The sequence below is a fragment of the Moschus berezovskii genome, chromosome 7 (genome assembly GCF_049115385.1).
Source record: "Moschus berezovskii isolate FMDL1 chromosome 7, NW_MosBer_1.0, whole genome shotgun sequence".
Lineage (NCBI taxonomy): Eukaryota > Metazoa > Chordata > Mammalia > Artiodactyla > Moschidae > Moschus > Moschus berezovskii.
The window spans coordinates 30617076-30640856 of record NC_142466.1 but is presented as its reverse complement, the minus strand read 5'-3'; positions in this window follow the sequence as shown (position 1 = coordinate 30640856).

Genomic DNA, 23781 nt, shown 5'->3' with positions numbered 1-23781 from the left:
ATGTGATCCTTGTCCTCAAGGGGTCTATTTCTGGTATTTACAGACAAATAAATCTATTATTACAGGACAAGTAAATCCTATCACAGAATTACATCCAGTGCTACTGTGGGAGCCTGGAGGAGAGGCACCTAACCCAGACTGGCTGGTTAGAGAGGGCTTTCTGAGGTTGTGCTCAAGCCTAGTCTTTAGGATGATGAGAAGTAGTGAGATTAAAAAAAAAAAGCAGAAGAGTCATGCCAAGAAGAAAGACAAGTATATGCAAAGGCAAGGAAACAGCATGATTGATCATGGACAGCCAAAAACAATCATTCCACACTTCATATTTACATTATATTCTCTGGAATTGTTCTTCAGATGAATTCAAACTAATTGTCTCAATTACCAGATATTCTCACAAGACAAGAAAGGAAGACTTAACTCTGAAATTACTCCCCAAATATTCACCACTTTGCTCCTTGATGTTGGCCTCTCTCCAAGAAATACAGAACAAAACAATGATTCAGAAGAGCAAAGAGGCAGAGCATCAACTGATACATTGGTTTTCTTGGCCATGTTAATCTGGCAGAAGATTGACTCCATTGGAGGAACCAAAAGCACTGAACATTTGCCCAAAATGCATCTGCACACTTTTCCTTTAGTGTCTTTCACCTCCAATCATGAACCTTTCAATTACATTAAAGATAAGAAGTAGGAATGGGTAAACTGAGAACAACTGGCCAACAGGGCATGTTTCTTGAAAATATAATAAATGGAGTCACATCTCACACAGGGTTTAGTTTTAACAGTTAGAAATAAGACACAGTGAGTGTGGTCAAAAGTACTCTTGAATATCTCATAAGTCACCCACAAAGAATAACATGCATATTTCATGTTGACATCCCTGTTCTTCAGTATTGTGTGTGTATAAATATATAATGCCTACAGTAATAAAAGTTTATAGTAAGTGGCACATATGCAAAATAACATTTAAGCCATTTTTATGTAAATTATTTAGAAGAGCAGTTGGAGAGTTGAATTTAAAAACAAACATATGATGGGTCTCTACTTTAAAAATCCCTATTCAATATTTAATGTCAGTCCAGGAATTTAAGATCTTTGTAGGCCTAAGGACTAATTCCAGCAGAAAGAGCACTGGACTTGGAATCCGAAGACCTGGGATCAAGTCCTGCCTCAGTCACTTATTGACACAAAGGTCCTAGGGGTTTATAAATCCTTTGGTGTCATGGCCTTTTGTAGTGCTTTTCCAAGACACTAAACGTTCACGTTTCTGTTTGACATTTGATGCGTTGGGCCCATGCACCAGACGTGGATATGAAAGAGCGCTGGGCAGCTCAGCCAGGAACCCATGACTTCTACCCCTTTCTGTGCTTAGTAATCAGAACTAATCAAGAATCTTTTTATTTCCCTTAAGTACCTTCACTCATTCTCTTATTCACTGCTTAATAAATGTTTAGACTATTTTTAGAATGGACTATTTTAAAAATATAACAGAATCTTTAAAGAGAATTAAAGAGGTTTCCCCACTTTATATATGGAATGAAAAACAGCCACAGGAATCGTGTGTATGATGAGTTGACCACAAGTTATTTTTCAGAAAGCAAGTCTCACTGAGGATCGACGATGACTGAGTTCAAAAATTAGGGAACAGAGCACACAATGAAGCTTTAACCTATCTGCCAAATTGGTACTAAGAGGGAGGGAAAAGAAGAGGGAGATGGAGACAGAGGGAGGAAAGGAGATCAACCTTGGCTTCACTGGCTGTGTCCTAAGAATTCCAGGAAGTTATGGGTATGAGCATCACTGTCTGAGGTCCCCTCATCTGTGGATCCCTCAGAACTTAGGAAAACCAGCTAACTTGAATCTTAACCTCTACACAACTCTAGCAGAGATGGCCCTTTTTATATGAACGGCTATATTTCATTTTTAAAAGGTGGTTGGTAAGCTGGATTCCTTTGGGGATTTCTACAGTATCATGGGTCTGTTTTCCAAATAATTCAGGCTCAATAAAACTGCCAAGTGTGCTTTGTCATTTGATTTTGTTTTTCAAATGTGGGTAATTTAATCCATATGTCGCTCATTCATAAAAATCTCTACAATGCAGTTTAAGATATTTTAAGAGCCACTTGTTTTCCCAGGAGATACTGGGGCTTACTTAATACTTTTCTGGAAACTATTTTTAAATCAGATTTCAAAACAGGAGGCTCTCTTTTTCTTATGAAATCTGGATCCTGAAATTTTAGGTTGAGTTTGAAAAGTGATTCCAAATGTTGGGTCTTGTATTTTGTTTGTAGACCACTTTCTCTGAGACCCATTTCAGTGGTTAAGTCATCTCAGCTTTGTATGGAACTTAAAATCTCTTTAAAGGGAAGAAGGGTGACCAAAGAATGCAAGCAATATTAGTCAGATCCCATTGCACAACTTGTTTTAGGAGCAGGCATCCCAGGAGCTAATGGAAAGATCCTAAATTTCCTTCCGTGTGTGCCGACTGTATTTTCCCAGGGAACTAAGGTTTCATTTAGAAAATTACTTTTTTTAGGGTTCTAATTATGCTGCTTCCCTGGAAGGTTGACTCACATCATGCAGACATGAAGTGACACGTCTGTTTTAGCAAGAAGAATCCTCCCCCAATGGATGTGGCTCAAGTTTTAACCTCAGAGAAGTTGTTTCACTTGCAGGCAAAGGCCTCCTTCATGATGCCAGTTCAGAAGCTCTGCCTTATTTCCTCCTCTTTCCAACTTTAATCTTCAGAAAGATAAAATCTGCCTTAAGAACAGAACAGAAATCTGTTCTCACCCCTATTTCCCCCTGCATCACGGTCACCCTCCACTTTCTTTGGTCTGAAAACAACTGTGTAAATGCATTCACTTCTACATTGCTAATTGCTGGGGAAGCTCAGAACTCAGAGGCTGCAAATGCAGCTTTGTTTTTCCTTGCCATTTTAAAGTAGAGCTAGTCTTTTAACTGCTTTTGGGGAAAAACTCTACTACCCAAATGGAAGAGGCCTGAGAGAATTCCCTATTACATCATGATTAAACTATAGGGTCTCCAAAGCTGACTGCCCATGTTAAAATCCCAACTCTGTCACACACTAGCGGTGAGACCTCAGTCACTTTAGTCCCTCTGTGCCTCAGTTTCCCATATGTCAAATGGAAATGACAACAGTACCGAACAAAGGGATTACTCCTAGTAATGAATGAAATTAAACAGGCATAGAGCCAGGCATTCAAAACACATCGGTGTTACCAGGATCTTTCTCCCTTCTGACTAGTTTCGCCCTGTCAGCCAGCAACACCCTTCTGAGAATCCCCAAAGATTTGTTTCAGGAGATGTACACTCCAAGTGTGTATCTACTTGCCATTTATTCCACAGATATCTAGCTAGGTGGCAGACTCTGTTAAGCATTGGTGTATTATTTTGTTCCCCTAAAAATACAGACTCAAGATTCACTTTCATCAAATGGTAACAGAGAAAAAACCACTACTCCATTCGGCCTGTTCCCGGCTTTTGTCTGATTTAACATGCTGAGGCTGGAGGACCCAATTTCTCCCAAAGCTTTGCCTACACCAGAGACTCATTAAATGCAAAGAAGCATGGATGCTTCCGAGAGAAAAAGGCTAGCTAACATCAGCACCTAGTATTAACATCGTTCACTTGGTAGACCTAGGCTCCTGACCCAGGTAAGAAGCCCCTTTTGCATGGGAAGGGCCCATACCACGGAAGGAGACTAAGTGGTGCGTTCCCTTCCGGTGCCCAGGGACCTGTGTGGGCTGCTCATTAGTGGTAAATGGTAGCTGCGCATGGAAAACCCTGCACATTGAGGGGAGAATACAACCCTCAGGAACCATAAATCACCTGCACTGATTCTAAAACTGACTGAGATGTGGCTGGAGAGTTGTTTGTTCGGAATTTAATTTGATGCACCAGCCACTGGACCGGCTTTTATTTGGTGTTAAACTGCTACACTTCTAAGCTACTGAAGCTGACTCAGGTGTTCTTAAGGTTTTCTCTTCCTCCCCGCCCTGCCCCCCACCCCCAACCCCCAAGTTTGCAGCCAAGAGGGTGAAATACATTTCTTTCAAGACTTGCTTCTGCCCATGTTGAAAAGCACCCATGTCAGGGGGAAAACATGCTGATCAAGTGACACAGTAGACTGTGGTGCCTGCAGCAACTGCTGGACTCACAGCTGGGCACAGCTGGATGAGGGTTAGATTTGGCATCTTCCAGGGGTGACCTCTCTATACCCTTATAAAGATGAAGGCCCGCTGGAAAATACAGCCCGGTGTATTTATAGCTGTTGGGTGCAGTTTCAACAGCCTGCGCAAAAGAGAAAATATGAGCCCCTTATTTCCAGCCCTCAGTTAACTAGCCACCTGAAATCCTGACCATAGACATTTTCACCTTCCTGCTCTGCACCTCCGTGCGTCTCCTTCCACACTAGCTGCTCTCCTCACCAAGCTTAGTCTGAGCCACCCATGGTCATACTCCATCTCTGAGGACATGGTGTTCCTCCTCTCTGTCCACACCTTCCCTCTCTCCCGTGTCCCTGTCTGGCTCAGGTGATTCCTCTCCTGCTCTTCACTCACTCCCTACCTCAGCTGTCCATTGGCTGGCTTCTGGCTGCACTTGACCTCCTGGCTTAACCTGGGCTCTGAGGTTAGCCATATTTAGGTGACCTTTACTCATTCATCCCTTTCAGATGCTTCCATACCCAAATAGTAATCCACATGCCCAATCACTCTAACCATCTGTAGGAAATGCTCCATTTCTGAGCTTGTCCCGCAGGACTTGAGAGAAGTCTTGAATTAATTATTGCAGTTATAGTGCGTGCCCATAGAGGTCATCCTTCTACGCTCCTCTCCAAGCCATTTCCTTCTAGGTGCTCTTCTTGATGGTCTCAGCCAGATTTGAATTCTCCCACCTGTGAATTCCCACAGCTCTTTTCTCATAAGCCTTTTACCTCCTTAAACCTTTTAGTGTTTCCTTTGTCTAAATTATCTTCTCTCCAAGATTATGACTCTCTGAATGTAGGAACTATGTTTTTATTCATCTCAAGCCTAGACTTTTACTTTTTGCCATTGTACATGTGTTTTGTTTGATTAATTTGGACTGAGCAACCAAATTGTCACTTGACAGTGCTGATAATCTTCAACCTTTGCACATTGAAGGTACATGTTCATAAATCAATGCTTTTTATGAGTGATACATGCAACAAGTATTTATACATGTTTCTTTGTTGTTATGGCTAAGTCATGAAGCTTGAATAAGGGACAGAGAAGCTAAAATTGATGAAAAACCCCACCCAACAAGAAAGAGGAATAGCAATCCTTCAGCAAAAAGGGGGAATTCAAAGCGAAGAAAAGGAAGGAGATAAGAAATGGGAAGACACTGACTCACCCAGGATTCAACTCGCTTGGATGGGATTTAGTGAGTAAGAAATTTGAAACCTTGGATGAATTAGAGAGGAAGATAGACAAGTAGAAATTCTAATTTACTATGGTTATACTGGATAGTACAATCTTCATAAGAAGAGATGAATCCAACATAGTCACCTGGGAGTGGTGAAGTGGTGGCCTCAGAAAATTGGGGACCGAGAGAGCCTGAATGAGTATATTCATTAGAATGTACAGTTGACTCTTGAACAACATAGGTTAGGGGTACCAACCCCCGAGTCTTTGAAAATCCACTGATAACTTCACAGCAGCCCCCCAGTATGTATGTGTGGTTCTACATACATGGATTCAACCAACTGTGTACAGCACAGTTCTGTAGTGCATATTTATTGAAAAAAAGCCAGCATGAATGGACTGATGCAATTCAAACCTGTAGTGTTCAAGCATCAACTGTATAAGCACAATTGTGGGGGAAAAAATCAATTTCCTTTATTCCTACTTGAGGGACCCAGAAAGCTCTAGCATAATAGCATAAAGCTGTAGGCTGAAGTAATGAATCCATGCTGGCCCTGTCCTAGGTTGGGACTGATCTTTGGACTTAATTTTCCTATCCCTGTAGTCAGCTGGTGGCTGCCTTTTGCCACGTCTCTGGCCCCGTCAAAGGCTTTATTATCTCCTGGATTTCCCACATTCAGGAAGTCAGTGTCCGAACAAGATTATTATTAGTAATTTTATGCTTTTCAAATGCCTGGTGGGTTATTTAGTAGCTATGTGACCTTGAGCAAGTTTCTGTGTCTGCAAATTGATGGTCATTATTTCTATGACACTAAACTATTGTGATAATTAAGAATTAATACAACATGTGATGAACCTGCTTGGTACACCCAAATTCACCACATTATGATATCAATTTTACTTCAGGTTTTCTCCATCTGCTACATGCCTTTGCTGCTTCCCATACCTATGCTCTCTACTTTATTCCCTTCCGTCATTTTATGGACTTGCTATCACGATTATCCTTCCTCCCCCAGGACTGTTCATGGTCCTCTCTTTTTTGTGGTTTACCCCTTAATCATCTATTAATCTTCCCTATCCTGACAAAATCTACTCAAGTTCAACTATCTTGGCTTAGCATCATACTTTCACTTCCAAAATGATTGTTAAGAATGTTCAGCTACATGCTAACTCCATGTCACAGCCTACAATCTCAATTAATTATAATCTAGGTTATCAGTTCAGTTCAGTTCAGTCGCTCAGTCGTGTCTGACTCTTTGCGACCCCATGAATCACAGCACGCCAGGCCTCCCTGTCCATCACCAACTCCCGGAGTTCACTCAAACTCATGTCCATCGAGTCAGTGATGCCATCCAGCCATCCATTCTCTGTCATCCCCTTCTCCTCCTGCCCCCAACATTTCCCAGCATCAGAGTCTTTTCCAGTGAGTCAACTCGTCACATGAGGCGGCCAAAGTATTGCAGTTTCAGCTTTAGCATCAGTCCTTCTAATGAACACCCAGGATTGATCTCCTTTAGAATGAACTGGTTGGATCTCCTTGCAGTCCAAGGGACTCTCAAGAGTCTTCTCCAACACCACAGTTCAAAAGCATCAATTCTTTGGCGATCAGCTTTCTTCACAGTCCAACTCTCACATCCATACATGACCACGGGAAAAACCATAGCCTTGACTAGACGGACCTTGGTTGGCAAAGTAATGTCTCTGCTTTTTAATATACTATCTAGTTTTGTCATAACTTTCCTTCCAAGGAGTAAGCATCTTTTAATTTCATGGCTGCAATCAGGATCCGCAGTTTTTGGAGCCCAAAAAAATAAAGTCTGACACTGTTTCCACTGTTTTTCCATCTATTTCCCATGAAGTGATGGGACCAGATGCCATGATCTTTGTTTTCTGAATGTTGAGCTTCAAGCCAACCTTTTCACTCTCCTCTTTCATCAAGAGGCTTTTGATTTCCTCTTCACTTTCTGCCTTCATTCCAATCCCAAAGAAAGGAAATGCCAAAGAATGCTCAAACTACCACACAATTGCACTCATCTCACACACTAGTAAAGTCATGCTCAAAATTCTCCAAGCCAGGCTTCAGCAATATGTGAACCGTGAACTCCCAGATGTTCAAGCAGGTTTTAGAAAAGCCAGAGGCACCAGAGATCAAATTGCCAACATCTGCTGGATCATGGAGAAAGCAAGAGAGTTCCAGAAAAACATCTATTTCTGCTTCATTGACTATGCCAAAGCCTTTGACTGTGTGGATCACAAGAAACTGTGGAAAATTCTGAAAGAGACGGGAATACCAGACCACCTGACCTGCCTCTTGAGAAACCTATACGCAGGTCAGGAAGCAACAGTCAGAACTGGACATGGAACAACAGACTGGTTCCAAATAGGAAAAGGAGTACGTCAAGGCTGTATATTGTCACCTTGCTTATTTAACTTGTATGCAGAGTACATCATGAGGAACACTGGGCTGGAAGAAGCACAAGCTGGAATCAAGATTGCCAGGAGAAATATCAATAACCTCAGATATGCAGATGACACCACCCTTATGGCAGAAAGTGAAGAGGAACTCAAAAGCCTCTTGATGAAAGTAAAAGAGGAGAGTGAAAAGGTTGGCTTGAAGCTCAACATTCAGAAAACAAAGATCATGGCATCTGGTCCCATTACTTCATGGGAAATAGATGGAAAAACAGTGGAAACAGTGTCAGACTTTATTTTTTGGGGCTCCAAAATCACTGCAGATGCTGATTGCAGCCAGGAAATTAAAAGACGCTTACTCCTTGGAAGGAAAGTTATGACCAACCTTGATAGTATATTAAAAAGCAGAGACATTACTTTGCCAACCAAGGTCCGTCTAGTCAAGGCTATGGTTTTTCCCGTGGTCATGTATGGATGTGAGAGTTGGACTGTGAAGAAAGCTGATCGCCGAAGAATTGATGCTTTTGAACTGTGGTGTTGGAGAAGACTCTTGAGAGTCCCTTGGACTGCAAGGAGATCCAACCAGTCCTTTCTAAAGGAGATCAATCCTGGGTGTTCATTGGAAGGACTGATGCTAAAGCTGAAACTGCAATACTTTGGCCACCTCACGTGACAAATTGACTCACTGGAAAAGACTCTGATGCTGGGAAAGGTTGGGGGCGGGAGGAGAAGGGGACGACAGGGAATGAGATGGCTGGATGGCATCACCGACTCTGTGGACATGAGTTTGAGTGAACTCTGGGAGTTGGTGATGGACAGGGAGGCCTGGCGTGCTGTGATTCATGGGGTTGCGGAGAGTTGGACACGACTGAGCGACTGAACTGAACTGAACTCACTTTCTGCCATAAGGGTGGTGTCATCTGCATATCTGAGGTTATTGATATTTCTCCCAGCAATCTTGATTTCAGTATTGAAAAGAATCAAGAGAAAGGGCATTTTCAAGTAGGATAGAATTTAATAGGATTCTACTAATTCTATCCTATTTGAAAATGCCCTTTCTCTTGATTCTTTTCAATAACCTAGTTTATCACAAGTGACCCACCCTTCCAAAAACATTACTTGCATCCTTGAATCATGACACTTTCCTTTCTAGAAATTTCAGTCCCTTTAAAGAGTAAAATTCTGAGTCTTCACTTTAGCATTCACTCTCCATGACCCCAGTTTATCTTTCTACACCTGTATTTCCATAAAGATAAAATTAAAATAGAGTTTCCTGATGAAAGAAAGTTCAGAAAACTTTGCTTTCCCTCTTTAGAGATTCTTAATATGTATTGTGATATTAATGGCTCTATGGGGAGCTCTGGGGCTTCCCAGGTGGCTCAGTGCTAAAGAATCTGCATGCAGTACAGGAGACTCAGGTTAGATATCTGGGTTGGGAAGATCCCCTGGAGAAGGAAATGGCAACCCACTCCAATATGCTTGCCTGGGAAATCCCATGTAGAGAGGAGCCTGGCAGTCCATGGGGTCTCAAAAGAGGTGGATACAACTTAGCAACTTAACAACAACATGAGAGCTCTTCAGGAAAGAAAACTTATTCAATAAGTAATTGCCTATTGCTCAGTAAAATCTACAAAATATTTTTATTACTATTTGACTTTTTAGTGAATAAGTCTTGTTTCAAGTTGCTTTTAAGCTACTAAAATAAGTATTTTGGGCTCTATATTTGTTTGCAGCCCTTTCCAAGCCTGTTCTAGGACTTAGACGTAGTGTGTGACCAATATCAACTGGATTTCTAGGTTGCTTCCCGTCGTCACTAGTATAAGCATGACCTTTTCTTATTTAAAAAAAGTTTTATATCACATTTGTCTGAAATGAATAGGAAGGCGATGAACTATAGAGTCTCTATGACACAAATATTTTCTTTGACCCTCCCAAATGGCTCATTTCACTCAAAGGGAGGATGAACAGACTTTTAAAAATTACCTCCTAGAGCCAGAAGTCAGGCTGATTCTGTTCAAGTACACAATGGTATGTATAATTTACAAGTTTATGAAACAGACATGATTATACACAATTTTACCAAGGATAAACCAAGGCTCAGTGTCACCCATCAATTAAGTGACACTTTATTCAAATTCAGAAATGCTGGTTCTATCTTTACTCTTTTGCACAAAACGGAAGCCTTTACCAATAGTGAGGCAAACAACAGTAACATGCCAACACAGGTGATGAAAAGGGAGGCCACCCAAGAAAAGAAAACTATTTGGCCTGGGTGATTGTCTTTGCCAAGAATAGTGGGAGGAGCAGGAACTGTAGGTACCAGGTGCCAAATCCGGTCCTACCATGAAGAACCAAAATGAAGGAAGCCAAAACAAAGGAAAAAAAAATCCAATAATGTGCTCAAGTTGCCTCAACTCCTGCAAAGCTATTTGCTCTAGGAAAAAATCAACTGCAAGCCATTTTTCTCTCCTTGTCTTCATGCTGATTATCTGGTATAACAAAAATTTGACTCGACTGTGCCAAGTAGGTTATCTGCTACAGAAGATGATGAAAGAAGAAACTGTAAGCTTCCATTGGAGCCACTAACTGTGTTTCACTCTTTTCTCCCACGTGTTTCCCACTTCCTAACAATTAAATTCTTGAATAGTCATTGATGCTACTTGGATGAATGAGTGAATGAATGAAAATAGGTTTCTATAAAAGAACTATTTAAATTCCCTACCAACCCCTTCATTAGTTTTGGCAGCCTCAATATCTATAGGGACTGCCCTAGTGGCTCAGATGGTAAAGAATCTGCCTGCAACGTGGGAGACCCAGGTTTGATTCCTTGGTCGGGAAGATCCCCTGGAGAAGGGAATTGCAACCCACTCCAGTATTCTTGCCTGGGAAATCCATGGACAGAGGAGCCTGGCAGGCTACAGTCCGGAACAAGACATTTCCAAGTAAAATGCTTTCAAAATGTGTATTCTGAAAAGAAGAAATATATCAACATTGCTTGTGGGTGGCTGAGTACATCAGTCATCAACATGTCAATATTTCCACACATACGACTGTAATATTTTGATAGTGCATTATCACAACACCTAGTGTTCACTCAACACTTCCATGCATTCCTGACCTCAGAAGCAAATCAAACCGTATCTTGTGTATCTACATTGAGTGCAAGCCCTACTGATGGAAAAACCTCTCCACCTACAAGACACTGATATTCTTTATATGTTACCTGCTAAGTTGGAAGAGTATAACGAAAAAAAAGTGGCTTGGTGGCAGCATTTTGCTAGATGTTAGAATGACACGATCAGAAAATAAAATAAGAAAACTTTTGTTCTTGATGCTTTTCCCCGAAGATTCTTGGACCTTCTCTGAAAATCCAGTTCTACAAAGCTTTTTCTGCAAAATTATTGGCAGATAGGAACTTTTCAGCTAGCATGTGTCAAAGCCTCCGCCAGGAATGTAAACTGTACAATAATTTTTTTCTGTCTTCAGACACCTAGAACAGAAACCTTAAACACCCAAGTGTCAAAAGAAGACAGATAACCCAATAAATTTGCTAGAGCTGGGACAGGGAAAACAAACACAGCCCTTCTGTTATACAGACGTCTGTTAACTCGCTTGGACCACTAGCCTGAAACCTCAGCCTGCCACACGTCTTTCCTGTCGGGCTGTTTATTTAGACTCCTGTAAAGCCTCTTGGCACCCATTTTTAATTTTCAGCTTGCTTCTTGTTAGTTTTCTGAAAAGCATAGCAAGATCCACTATTTAACAAAAACACACACAAACCAGAGAAGGAGGAGATGGATAGTGGGAGGCAGTGGGTGCAGGCAACTCCCGGCAAGTGCAAGACCACATTCCTGGTCCCATTTGTTTGTAACGGGGTGCAAGGTTTGCAACTGGGGTCATTCCATCACACGTGCTTGGGTTTAACCCTCTGTCCATCCTCAGGAAGGGTTTTGCTTCATGTAGTCTTGTAGTCTGCATTCACTCATGAAACATTTTATTCATGCTCCTTGCTAGTGTGGGTAAGAAAAAGAATCTTCAGTGGCATTTTATATTTCATTCTGGTGGCTTTGATCAGAGGGCTCAAAGAGGCTGCAAGCAATCATCATGTCCCACTAAAGAGGAAAGATAATAGACTTTTAAATTCAAAGAACATTGTCGAGTAGTATTATTTTTCTTCAATGTGACTGATAATCCATGAAGCAGCAACTATTTATCAAGGAACTGTTACATTCAAAGTGCTGGACCTGATCTATGGGTAAAGTGAACATATTTTGTGAACCAAAAATTGGAATTTAGAGTCTTGCATGAAATAACTGTGGCAGGTTCCAACTCAAGAGGTAGTCTAGACAATGAAGTGTGGGTGCCTAAAGTACTGGAATTTATAGGCATTTTGATGACTTAGGGGAGCCATGTTAAAGACTGTTTAAAAGTGGGCTGCTTGTTCTGCAAAAGCATGGATTAGGGTCTCTGTAGTTATGGGGAAATATAAAATTTCTTCATCTCTGCACTGTCTCTTGGCTCCCAGCCTCATATAGTTGGAAGCAATCTCTCAGTTTCCTACAAACCCAAAGACTCAATTTATATTTCTTTTATAGTGTTCATCAGTTTCTACAGTGAATAGTAATTTATCCTAGAATATAGTGATTTCCTTAAAATTGTGAGGTTGTCAGGGACTGTTGGGTAAGAGAAGGAAAGAAAGAGATTCTTTAAAAAAAAAAAAGTAAATTTCACCCATAATTCCATTATATGTGTGTGTGTTCGTGTTTGTCTGTGTGCCCACAAGCACATATGTGCATATAAAGGAAGAAGGGACAGTCTCAGATTATCTCTAACACACAATCCCACCCCTCACCCAGGATTAATCGCATTAGTATTTGAAGGCATTACTTTCCTAGGTTTTGTTCTTATGCTTAAATCTGATCTATAGGTATATACTTATATTACACAAACAGCCACATATGTACTTCTTTTTTACAAATATGGACTCTACTATACCTATTGATATACAACTTGTTTTTATAACACCATTATATTTTATGTATATCTCATGAAGTACATATTGTTCTATGCATTCTTTCTAATAGTTGCATAGTATACCTTTAAATAAATATACCATCTTTTATTTAACTAATTCCCCAGTTGGATGAACATGAAACTCATTGCCAACTTTTGGTTTGACAAACAAGGCTGCAATTAACATCATTATGTATATTTCTCCATGGTTGTTGTTGTTTAGTTGCTAAGTCGTGTCTGACTCTTTTGAAACCCCATGGACTGTAGCCCACCAGGCTCCTCTGTCCATAGGATTCTTCAGGCAAGATTATTGGAGTGGGTTGCTATTTGCTTCCCCAAGGGATCTTCTTGACCCAAAGATTCAACCCACGTCTCCTGCATTGGCAGGCATATTGCTTACCACTGAGCCACCAGGGAGGATGAGATGGTTAGATAGCATCACCAACTCAATGGACCTGAATCTGAGGAAACTCAGGGAGACAGTGAAGGACAGAGGAGCCTGGTGTGCTACAGTCCATGGGGTCACAAATAGTTGGACACGACTTAGCAACTGAACAACAGAAAATGTATTTTTTCACTGATTTTAGTTACTGTTTCTGAAAGATGTTAATATCTTCCTAGAAATAGTGATGCTGCCTACCTGGACTTGTCTTTAGTTATTCATGTCTCATAAGAAGGAATTTGAGATGGAAGGGGAAGAGATCATCAGCAACATGAGCACAGAAGGTCTGGAAGACAAACGTTAGCAGGATCCATCCACATGCTGTTGGGAAAAAAAGAAGCCTGAGTCTCTAACTCCTGCTGTGTGGTCTCATTGGGAAAGAATCTCTGAGCGAGCAGTGCTTCCAGCTGTCTTAGGTGGTCATTTTAATTCTAATGATTATTAGGTAAATTTAATAGCACCTAATTCCTATAACTTATTCAGATTCTATTCTCACTAAGCAACATTCTCTGCCAAGTCTGTCTTTTGGGTTTGTGTAACTCCTCCCTTGAGATATGGATCCTCCCAGCATGCCCATGAAATCCTTTAATGTACGGAATTACTGTCCTGTGGGTCATTTGAAAGCCATCTTATCATTAATGGGGCCAACAACTTGCCTCCATGCTATATCTTCAGTTACATGCTTGGATAGATAGATGATGGCAAGCTTCTAGACGGCAAGAGCCACAGTGGTTTGAGTCTGTCAGTCCTATAGCTAGAGAACAGTGACAGAGGGGCCACTGACTGCTAAGTCAGTTTCTCAGCATCTTCGCATTGAGATCTTCCTGGTTCAGGCTGTCATCCATGACATCAGTGCTGCCTGCAGTTGACTCTACTGTCTTCAGTCTCACTCTCCTCAACAGCACTCTTAAAGAGCATCCTATTGTTTATAAAATAAAGTACAATCCCCTAAGAGCTGGCATTTAAAACCTGAGTCCATCTTAATTTAGTGGTCCAATTTCTCACTACAGTACACACTATTTTATTCCCATTTCCAGGTCTCTGCTTCTACTATTTTTTCCACTTGAAAGACGCTTCCATTCCCACCATCCTGGCATTGAGAAACACAAACTGTATTTGTCAGATAGAAGGTAGAAAAGTCTCACCGAAGGGTGGGAACTTCTGTGGAAATGTGAGGGTTTGACGAGGCTGGAGACTTGTGTAGGGAGGGAGAAGAGTTTGGGGCAAACCAGTCAGAGACCAGCCCCCTCCCTCCCATCCCTGGCTTTTCTTTTTGAGCTATGGTGGTTAACCAAAGAATAAAGTCTTTTAATAATTAAAAAGTATTTTCATAAATAGTCATTGCTATATATCTGTATTATTTTTATAAAAGTAAAATTGGCATTTTATCTCAACCTTTCTTGGGTGGCCAAGGTAGAAAAGCTGTGAAACAGAAATTAAATCTGTATTTGTTAGATTAACATGATACTGTCCCTTGGGACTGAATAAAAAGTGAATTATTCAATAAGGGGGAAGAAAACTTTTTAAATTCAACCAACATGGTGCTTATTTTCTTTTTGAACTTTATTCATTGACGCCACCATCAAGCAATTATTTACAGAGTTGTTTTAGAAATAACTCGGCCAAGTTGGTCAGATTCTCCATGTTAATACTCATTATAAGTTTAGCATTTTTTTTTTTTTTGGAGACCAATCACGTTTATTTTGCTTTGCGCCTTGGCTCTCAGAAAACTCAATAACATTTTTTTTCTTGAGAAAAACATAGAGATTTTTTAACAAGTCATTAAATATTATTCTATAAGGCACTTCAAAATCTAGAGCACTTTATTCAGAAGTGTTCTTATTTTATTTTATTATATTGTATGGAATATGTAATGTTTTCCAAGTTTCAAGGATAAATCTTTCCTAAAAGTTGCCCTGACATGCTGTTTACCTTGCTGTAAAGAACAGAGAGAGACCCAACTATGAACCCATCTCAAATGAAGTTCAGAATTATGGTTGGATACCTTTGCTGCCAATCAGTTCTGCCCCCAAGAAAGTTATAAAAAGATCCAGGACACCTCTCTCCTTTGAACTGGTTGTCCAGTTCTCTGAATACCCTCACCTCCAAAGCTGAGATACTCAGATCTGCTATACTTATGAAAAAGGTAAAAATTTTCACAGAGCATTGAAAACCATGTGGCAGTATATTTTGTGCAATAAAGCTTTGACACAAAAATAAATGGGCCACATAATATCAACTTGACTGGTTTCTAGATCTCTTGACGTCTGGAGATTTCTGCTTTATATCTTATTTTAGGAGAAATAAAAATTGGGCCGAAGCTGGAGAAAGGAGTTAATTCTGAGTTTGGCAAGTGTCCAATATAGATGTGCAGTAAACAGGTGATCAAACAGAACACAACTCTAAGATTCAAGCCCTTAATCAGAGCTAATGATTCCTTTCTAATGGAAAAATTCACCTACCAGTTTCAGAGGACAGCCTGTGTTCAGGACCTATTTTACCAGTCTTGAGCGGAGAGCATCACGAAAGAGCACAGTTAACCAGGGGCAAAGGAAAGGATGGCATGAACTTCAAAAAGCAGCATTTACATATAGTCACTACCATTGTATAAAATAAATAGCTAGCAGGAAGCTGCTGTATAACACAGGGAGCTTAGCCCAGCACTATGTGTCTACCTAGAGGGGTAGAACGGCTGGGGTGGGAGGGAAGCTTAAGAGGGAGGGAATATATACTTTCAACTGTTCACACTGTTGTAGAAACCAGCACAACTTTGTTGGAAAGGCTTTTAAAAGAAAACCGGCCAAGCACAAAAAGAAAGAGAAGGCAAAATAGAACTATCTCAGGAGAGGAAAGGTACAAAGAGCTATCAGAGGAATCTGTTTCCAAACCAGGTACAACTTACCCTTGAAATTACAAAAAACTATCCTCCTGTACCTTTGATGATGGCACAAAGCCATGAGAGAAATTTTTCCAGTGAGAGTCAAATGTGAATTATGACTAGTTTAGAAGAAAATGCCTTTCACAGGAAGTCTTTGGCAGCTGTGGAAGCTGGATTTAGAAAGGAGTTAATTTAAGTGCACAAATAAATGGAATCTATATACATGGGTATTAGGAATGTCATTTTTGACATTTAAAAAGAATAGATCTTGACCTCAGTTGGAATATATATATGTGATGTGTCTCCCATCTCATTCCTAACATCACTAACTGGTGCATTACAACTTGGAAAGTAAATGAAGAGAAATGGCATTCCGTCACTGGATCAACATGTTATTTTAGAAATCCCAGTTTTAACACAAGGAATATGTTGACAATGGATGGAGTGTGCACTCTCTGAAAACCTCACACAGCGCAGCTGGTAATCACCCAGAAAGCCAATTCTATATAAATGCTTATGGAACCTCTAAGGGGAAATCCAAAACTTTTTTTTTTTTTTTTTTAAATCACATCTTAAGTGAAACACAGTCTTCCAGCAGCAACAAACTGGGAAAGTGAATGGCAAAACTCGGGTTTCTTCCTTCACTTGGGAAGCCAATCTTTTCTTCATCTTTAAGTTATTTATTTTAATGGGAGGTAATGAGGGCTTGTGTTTGTATCCAGGTTGATTCTAAAACATTGAGTGGATTTATATAACAAATCCTCAGGAGGTAAAAGATCCTGATGAGAAACTCATCCTGTCTAACTTGTAACCACAGTATCTGATTCAGATGACCTCCTGGTAATTCCAAGAGCTTTCTTCTCTAGTTCCAGTCCAACTTGGCTGTTGGACCTCAATTTTCATCAAGCTTCTACTCAGGGCTTAGCCACACACACAGTAAATATGCACATCAACCATGAAGAGATTTAATATTTTTGTTTGTTGGTTTTGAATTCAACGAGCTAAATTTTGAAACAGTTAGCAAATAATCACTTTCCAAGAGGTGATTTTTTTTCATCTTAAAATGACCATGGTTTTCTTTAGTGCCATGTCTAAGATCAGACTGGCCAACTTTTTCTGTAAAAGGCCAGATAGTAAAAAGTTTCTGTCACAACTCCTCAATTTTGCCACTGCAACACAAAAGCTGGCATATTGAGTGCAGCACTTTCAAAGCATCATCTTTCAAGATTTGAAATAGCTCAACTGGAATTCCATCACCTCCACTAGCTTTGTTCGTAGTGATGCTTTCTAAGGCCCACTTGACTTCACATTCCAAGATGTCTGGCTCTAGGTCAGTGATCAACCGCACAATTGCACTCATCTCACACGCTAGTAAAGTCATGCTCAAAATTCTCCAAGCCAGGTTTCAGCAATATGTGAACCGTGAACTCCCAGATGTTCAAGCAGGTTTTAGAAAAGGCAGAGGCACCAGAGATCAAATTGCCAACATCTGCTGGATCATGGAGAAAGCAAGAGAGTTCCAGAAAAACATCTATTTCTGCTTCATTGACTATGCCAAAGCCTTTGACTGTGTGGATCACAAGAAACTGTGGAACATTCTGAAAGAGATGGGAATATCAGACCACCTGACCTGTCTCTTGAGAAACCTGTATGCAGGTCAGGAAGCAACAGTCAGAACTGTACATGGAACAACAGACTGGTTCCAAATAGGAAAAGGAGTACGTCAAGGCTGTATATTGTCACCTTGCTTATTTAACTTATAGGCAGAGTACATCATGAGGAACGCTGGGCTGGAAGAAGCACAAGCTGGAATCAAGATTGCCAGGAGAAATATCAATAACCTCAGATATGCAGATGACACCACCCTTATGGCAGAAAGTGAAGAGGAACTCAAAAGCCTCTTGATGAAAGTGAAAGAGGAGAGTGAAAAGGTTGGCTTGAAGCTCAACATTCAGAAAACAAAGATCATGGCATCTGGTCCCATCACTTCATGGGAAATAGACGGAAAAACAGTGGAAACAGTGTCAGCCTTTATTTTTTTGGGCTCCAAAATCACTGCAGATGCTGATTGCAGCCATGAACTTAAAAGACGCTTACTCCTTGGAAGGAAAGTTATGACCAACCTTGATAGTATATTAAAAAGCAGAGACATTCCTTTGCCAACAAAGGTCCGTCTAGTCAAGGCTATGGTTTTTCTCGTGGTCATGTATGAATGTGAGAGTTGGACTGTGAAGAAAGCTGAGCGCTGAAGAATTAATGCTTTTGAACTGTGGTGTTGGAGAAGACTCTTGAGAGTCCCTTGTACTGCCAGGAGATCCAACCAGTCCATTCTAAAGGAGATCAATCCTGGGTGTTCATTGGAAGGACTGATGCTAAAGCTGAAACTGCATTACTTTGGCCACCTCATGCGACGAGTTGACTCACTGGAAAAGACTCTGATGCTAGGAAAGGTTGGGGGCGGGAGGAGAAGGGGACGACAGAGAATGATATGGCTGGATGGCATCACCGACTCTGTGGACATGAGTTTGAGTGAACTCCGGGAGTTGGTGATGGACAGGGAGGCCTGGCGTGCTGTGATTCATGGGGTCACGGAGAGTCGGACACGACTGAGAGACTGAACTGAACTGAACTGAACACAAAAGCAGTCATACCTCAACAAGTAGGGCTGTGTTTCATAAAACTTTATTTAGACATGTATTTGAATTTCATATAATCTTCATGTGTTAAACAATATTATTTTTCTTTGGCTTTTTTTCCAACCATGTAAAAATATAACAGCAATTTTTAACTTGCAGACCATGCAAAAACATGACACATTTGGTCCAAGGCCCAAACCTTGCTGACCCCTGTCTGAGAACCTCAGAAGGGAAGAGAGTGCCAAAGGATACTTCCAGGAGTTATTAAAAGATGCAACCCCTTCCTCAAAGGTTAAGGTCAATTTGGTATGATAGTCAGTATTGTTGTCCATGAATTATCCCTTGATTTTTACCTGGGCACAAAGATGATAACATCATCCTTTCCCACACCTCTATAGGCAGTGTGGTCACATGGCTTAATCTGGCCAAGGAGCTATGAGAGAAAGTGACAGGTGCCCCCCAGGTGAAAAATGAAAGAGCAAATACATGACTTACCAGATTTCCTTATCAAGTTTAAAGCAGTTATAAATGGCAAAGTACCAACTACTGACCTTTAGAACAAGAAGTAAAGTTCTGTTGTATTAAGCCACTGAGATTTGATGGTGATTTGTTATCATGGTTTAGTCCAGCCTGTACTAAATGAAATCAGCTTGTTGTGCATTACGATCAGAGAACACCTACGGCTTCTTAAAATGAAACATTTAAGACCGCTTCAGCAGGAGCCAGTCACTTTGCCAACTAAAAATCAGGTACCAAATACATCATGAATTTATTATCCTTGAGTCTTTTTGACTGCAGAGAAAACCATAAAAAGTGTAAATAATTTTAAGTGATACTGATCAATGTAGATGGAAGTGTTATAAGATAAGTCATTTCATAATCTGCTGCTTGGAAAATAAACTTCTGGAGCCTTTCTGGAAAGCCACTTTCCTATACATCAAGATCTTTTACAATTTTTCAAACTTTCTGATCTCCAGGCAAGACAGAGGAGCCTGGCAGGCTACAGTCCACAGGGCTGTAAAGAGTTGGACATGACTGAGCGACTGAGCATGCATGCACACTGTAACAACAAAGCTCAGGGGCTTAATGTATTTCCTGCTCACTTTATAGTCTGATCAGGTATTTGGGGGCAGCCTCTGTCTGATAATGCCGGCATCCAGTTTCTGCCATTTCATGGGACCACCATCTTCCAGGGCTTCCATGTTGGATCCACTGCATTCAGCTAGCCATAAAGCAAAGAGAGCTAGTTAGGAGGAAATGGCATACATCCTACCTTCATTCCATGTCAGAGGATGATCGCGTAACCCCATGTGACCACAGGGGAGGCCGGGAATGTAGTCTCCTTGTGCGTTCAGGAAGAGGGAAAGAGGTTTGAACATCTAGGCTGTTTCTGCCATGTTCACTGAAGGCAACTGCAAGAAACTGTCTGCTCTCAGTTCTCGGTAATACATACTCTGCTTCAGCTCCAGTTCTTTACTAAATGGACTCCTCCACTCAGTCAAGCTTTTCCTGCCAGATTCCAAATTGGTTTTGAATCTGACCTCTAAGGAGCTTTTCTAAATTGCTCCAATCACAATGAACTTGTCCCTTTCTCCATGGTTCTGTTTCATGAATCTCTACTACAACCCTTCTCAGAAACTGACTTGTATTAGAGGAAATCATGTATGTTTTTCCATCAGAGAGATGGTCGTTTCACACAATGGGCTCTCAGCAAACGTTAACTCCCTTCCTTTGCCTTTCAATCAACATCTGCGAAAGCTAACGGAACAAAAATGCAGACTTCACATTAATGCTGCGGGTTTTAGCTCTCCCTCTTAGCAGATATTATGTGAAGAACATTTATAGGAAGGTCCAGAAGAACCATCCAAGAAGCGCATGGGCTTTAAACCCTCGTTGGGGATTGATTTAAGAACCAAAGGATCTAGCATAAGATTTCTTATTCCTCTGATAATCCTGTCGTATTTTGCTGATTTAAAAACCCTCTGTGGATTTTTCCTTTTCCTGGAAAATCCAAGTTCTTCTGTAAATCAACTTTTCAGCCCAGTGGGTGTAAAAACAGCCTGTGTAGTGAATGGGCTTCAGCTTTGCTGAGTTTGCAGGCAAATGGAAAGAAAAGCAAAGAAATAAAATAAAAGTGAGAGGTGTGAACCTTCCCCATCCATCTTAATGGAGTGCTAACCTTCCTGCCTCAAGGTGACCATTTGAATTCTAGAACTATTAAACAATGAGCTGAAATCCAAACACTCAGTCTGGGAGTGAAATCTCCTTGAGAAAGGACAGCTGTGTCCAGTTTTGACTACGGTTCGGGCTTAAGAAAACAAACACTCACCAAATGAAACTGATCTTGGCTGTCTTCTGTCAGCTTTAGGCTCTAGAATCTCCCCTCTTTGCTCTGCCCTGAAAAATTCACCCTCTTTAAAAGGTGGATGGAATGCCAAGCATGGTCTTGCTGTTCGAGATGGCACCTGAGTTGGGGAAGCTTAAATCAGAGACTATCTTTCATCAAGGAATGTGCCTCTTAGAATTTAGAATCTCAGCAATGGTTGGTGTCCACCATTTGGAGTAATTGGTATGGTGCCAAGTATTATTCTTGGCCCTGCTCGTTTGAATCAGGGCTCAACAAACACACATGGATGATATGGTAGAAAGGGGCCAAAAGAGAACAAAGACTCATCAAAAGAGCTTAACAAGAACCCAGAAAGAGTGAACAAGAGTACTCATTTCTTCAGCATTCTGCTTGATAGCTTCCTCCTTTACAAAATAAAAGAATTGGAACCAAAAAACAAACAACTGCCTGTTGTTTCTGATGTTTGGTAGCAGGGTAAAAAAAGAACACCTGCCTGGAAGTCAAGTCAGACATGGGCTTCATTCCCAGCTTTAGGACTTAGCAAGTTGCTTTACCTCAGGCAAATGCCTTAATTTCCCTGACCTAGGCACTTCATCCTTAAAATATGAATTATAACATTGCTTCTTAATTTTGTTAAATTTTGAGAACTAAAGGATATCTTGGATATAATCAGCAATCAAAATTGTACTTACTCATCTGTGATGAATAGGGACTCAGGAGAAGTTTTCAGAGAGTCTTTCCTAAGAGCAAAGATCCCTTCAGATTCTCCTACCACCTTCATTTTGCCTGGTCAATGGCTGCAAACAAACCAACAAGCAAAATCCCATTGGAATCTATATGAAGAAAAAAATTATTGGAGAGCAAAACTCCAAAAGGTGAACATCATTTTGGATTGTAGGGAGTTGGCTGGTTTTTGTTTTTTCCTCTTTATCTGCAGTTTCCAAATTTCCTATGTAAGTATATATTAAACATTTTAATAACTATTTTTGACCAGAAAGAAAAGAGTGAAGAATCAACAAACACAGAGTGATCAGTAGACTAGTTTATTAAGCAGCCGTTTGCAGGTTGTTAGACATAAACCATGCAAACCTACTCTACAGGTTTTATGGGAGAGTTCTAAGTGTGGCTATTTCCATTCCACGTGCTTGATTTGCTCCAGTGTATATGGATACTCTATATACCAAATGCGGTAACACATGAGGGAAAACACACACAATCCCAGATATCTGAAAATTTAGATCCTAAAAAAGTTGTGTGTATTAAAATAATAAAATCAGACTATGTGATGCCTAAGGAGCAAGTGAGCACACTGGAAAGTGGTCGGTGCGGAAGTTATGCTAAATACAGAGAGCACAGTGTGTTTCAGGCAGAGAACTCCAGTTCCCACGGAGCACTTTATGTTGGTGGAAGAGATGGCAAAGGAGTAGAGAATCCAGGGTAGGGGAAAAACAAATTAGAAATGATTAAAGACTTTATACTGAGGATGAAAGAAATGCAGCAGAGAAGGGGTGTTGGGAACAGGATCCTGGAATTATGATGATTGTAGAGAAATTCACATGTCTTCAGCCCAAAACAAAAGAGTTGTGATCCTTTAGTTCTGTTAGATAATGAAGTTACCTATGATGCAGCTAAAATCATGTTAACTTTTTTTGCCAAATTAGTGTTATTTAATGTGAAAAATTGGATACTCTACTTAATCAAAATGTGTTTGGCTGTATATAATAGAATGTGCCACTAACAGTGATTTGAACAACAGAAGCCTAGAGGTAAAGTGGTCTCAGGTTAACGACTCAATAACATGAAAGATCCAGACTCTTACAGGTAGGTTTCTCTCTGATACCTCCCGAGTGCCATGACTCCCTGCATAACTGCAATATGAATGTGACCATTCCAAGTATCATATCCCGATGCAATCTCTGACTCTTTGCAGACCCCATGTAGCCTGCCAGGCTCCTCTGTTCATGGAATTCTCCAGGCAAGAATATTGGAGTGGGTAACCACTCCCTTCTCCAGGGGATCTTCCTGAACCAGGGATTGAACCCAGGTCTCCTGCATTGCAGGCAGATTCTTTCCCATCTGAGCTACCAGGGAAGCCCTGTACAACCTCCTAGAAAGTAGGAAAGAGTCATAATGGAGGTGGGCAAGGAAAGCCAGAGCAGCAAAGGATTTCTCCCCATCTTTATCAGAGAGAAAGGTATTTCACGGAAACTCCCCCAACAAACTCCTCTGTATATTCAATGGTCACCACTGGGTAAATGGCCACCTTCGGGTAGGAAAGCAAGTATCTGCATTTTCAATTTCTGATGTAGGCTGTGGTCTCTACCTGCATGAAAAAAACAGGGTAGCAGTTAGCTGTTGTGTAGAGAATCAACAGTAGGCATTACAACTACTGTTTGTAAAATAAAACACGTTCCTTCTGTTAATTGACTTTCAAGTTCTCTATTCCTGCAGAAGATTGGCTATTTCAGCAAGTGATGCAGTGGGGTTACTTTAGCAGATATTTCTTAAAATAAAAGTACTTGGACTCCATACTACGCCCCCACCACATACACACATGCACACACACCACACACACACACACACACACACAGAGAGCAAACACTCCTAATACTCACCTTTATTCTTTTTCTCCTTGCTCTTTCCAAAAT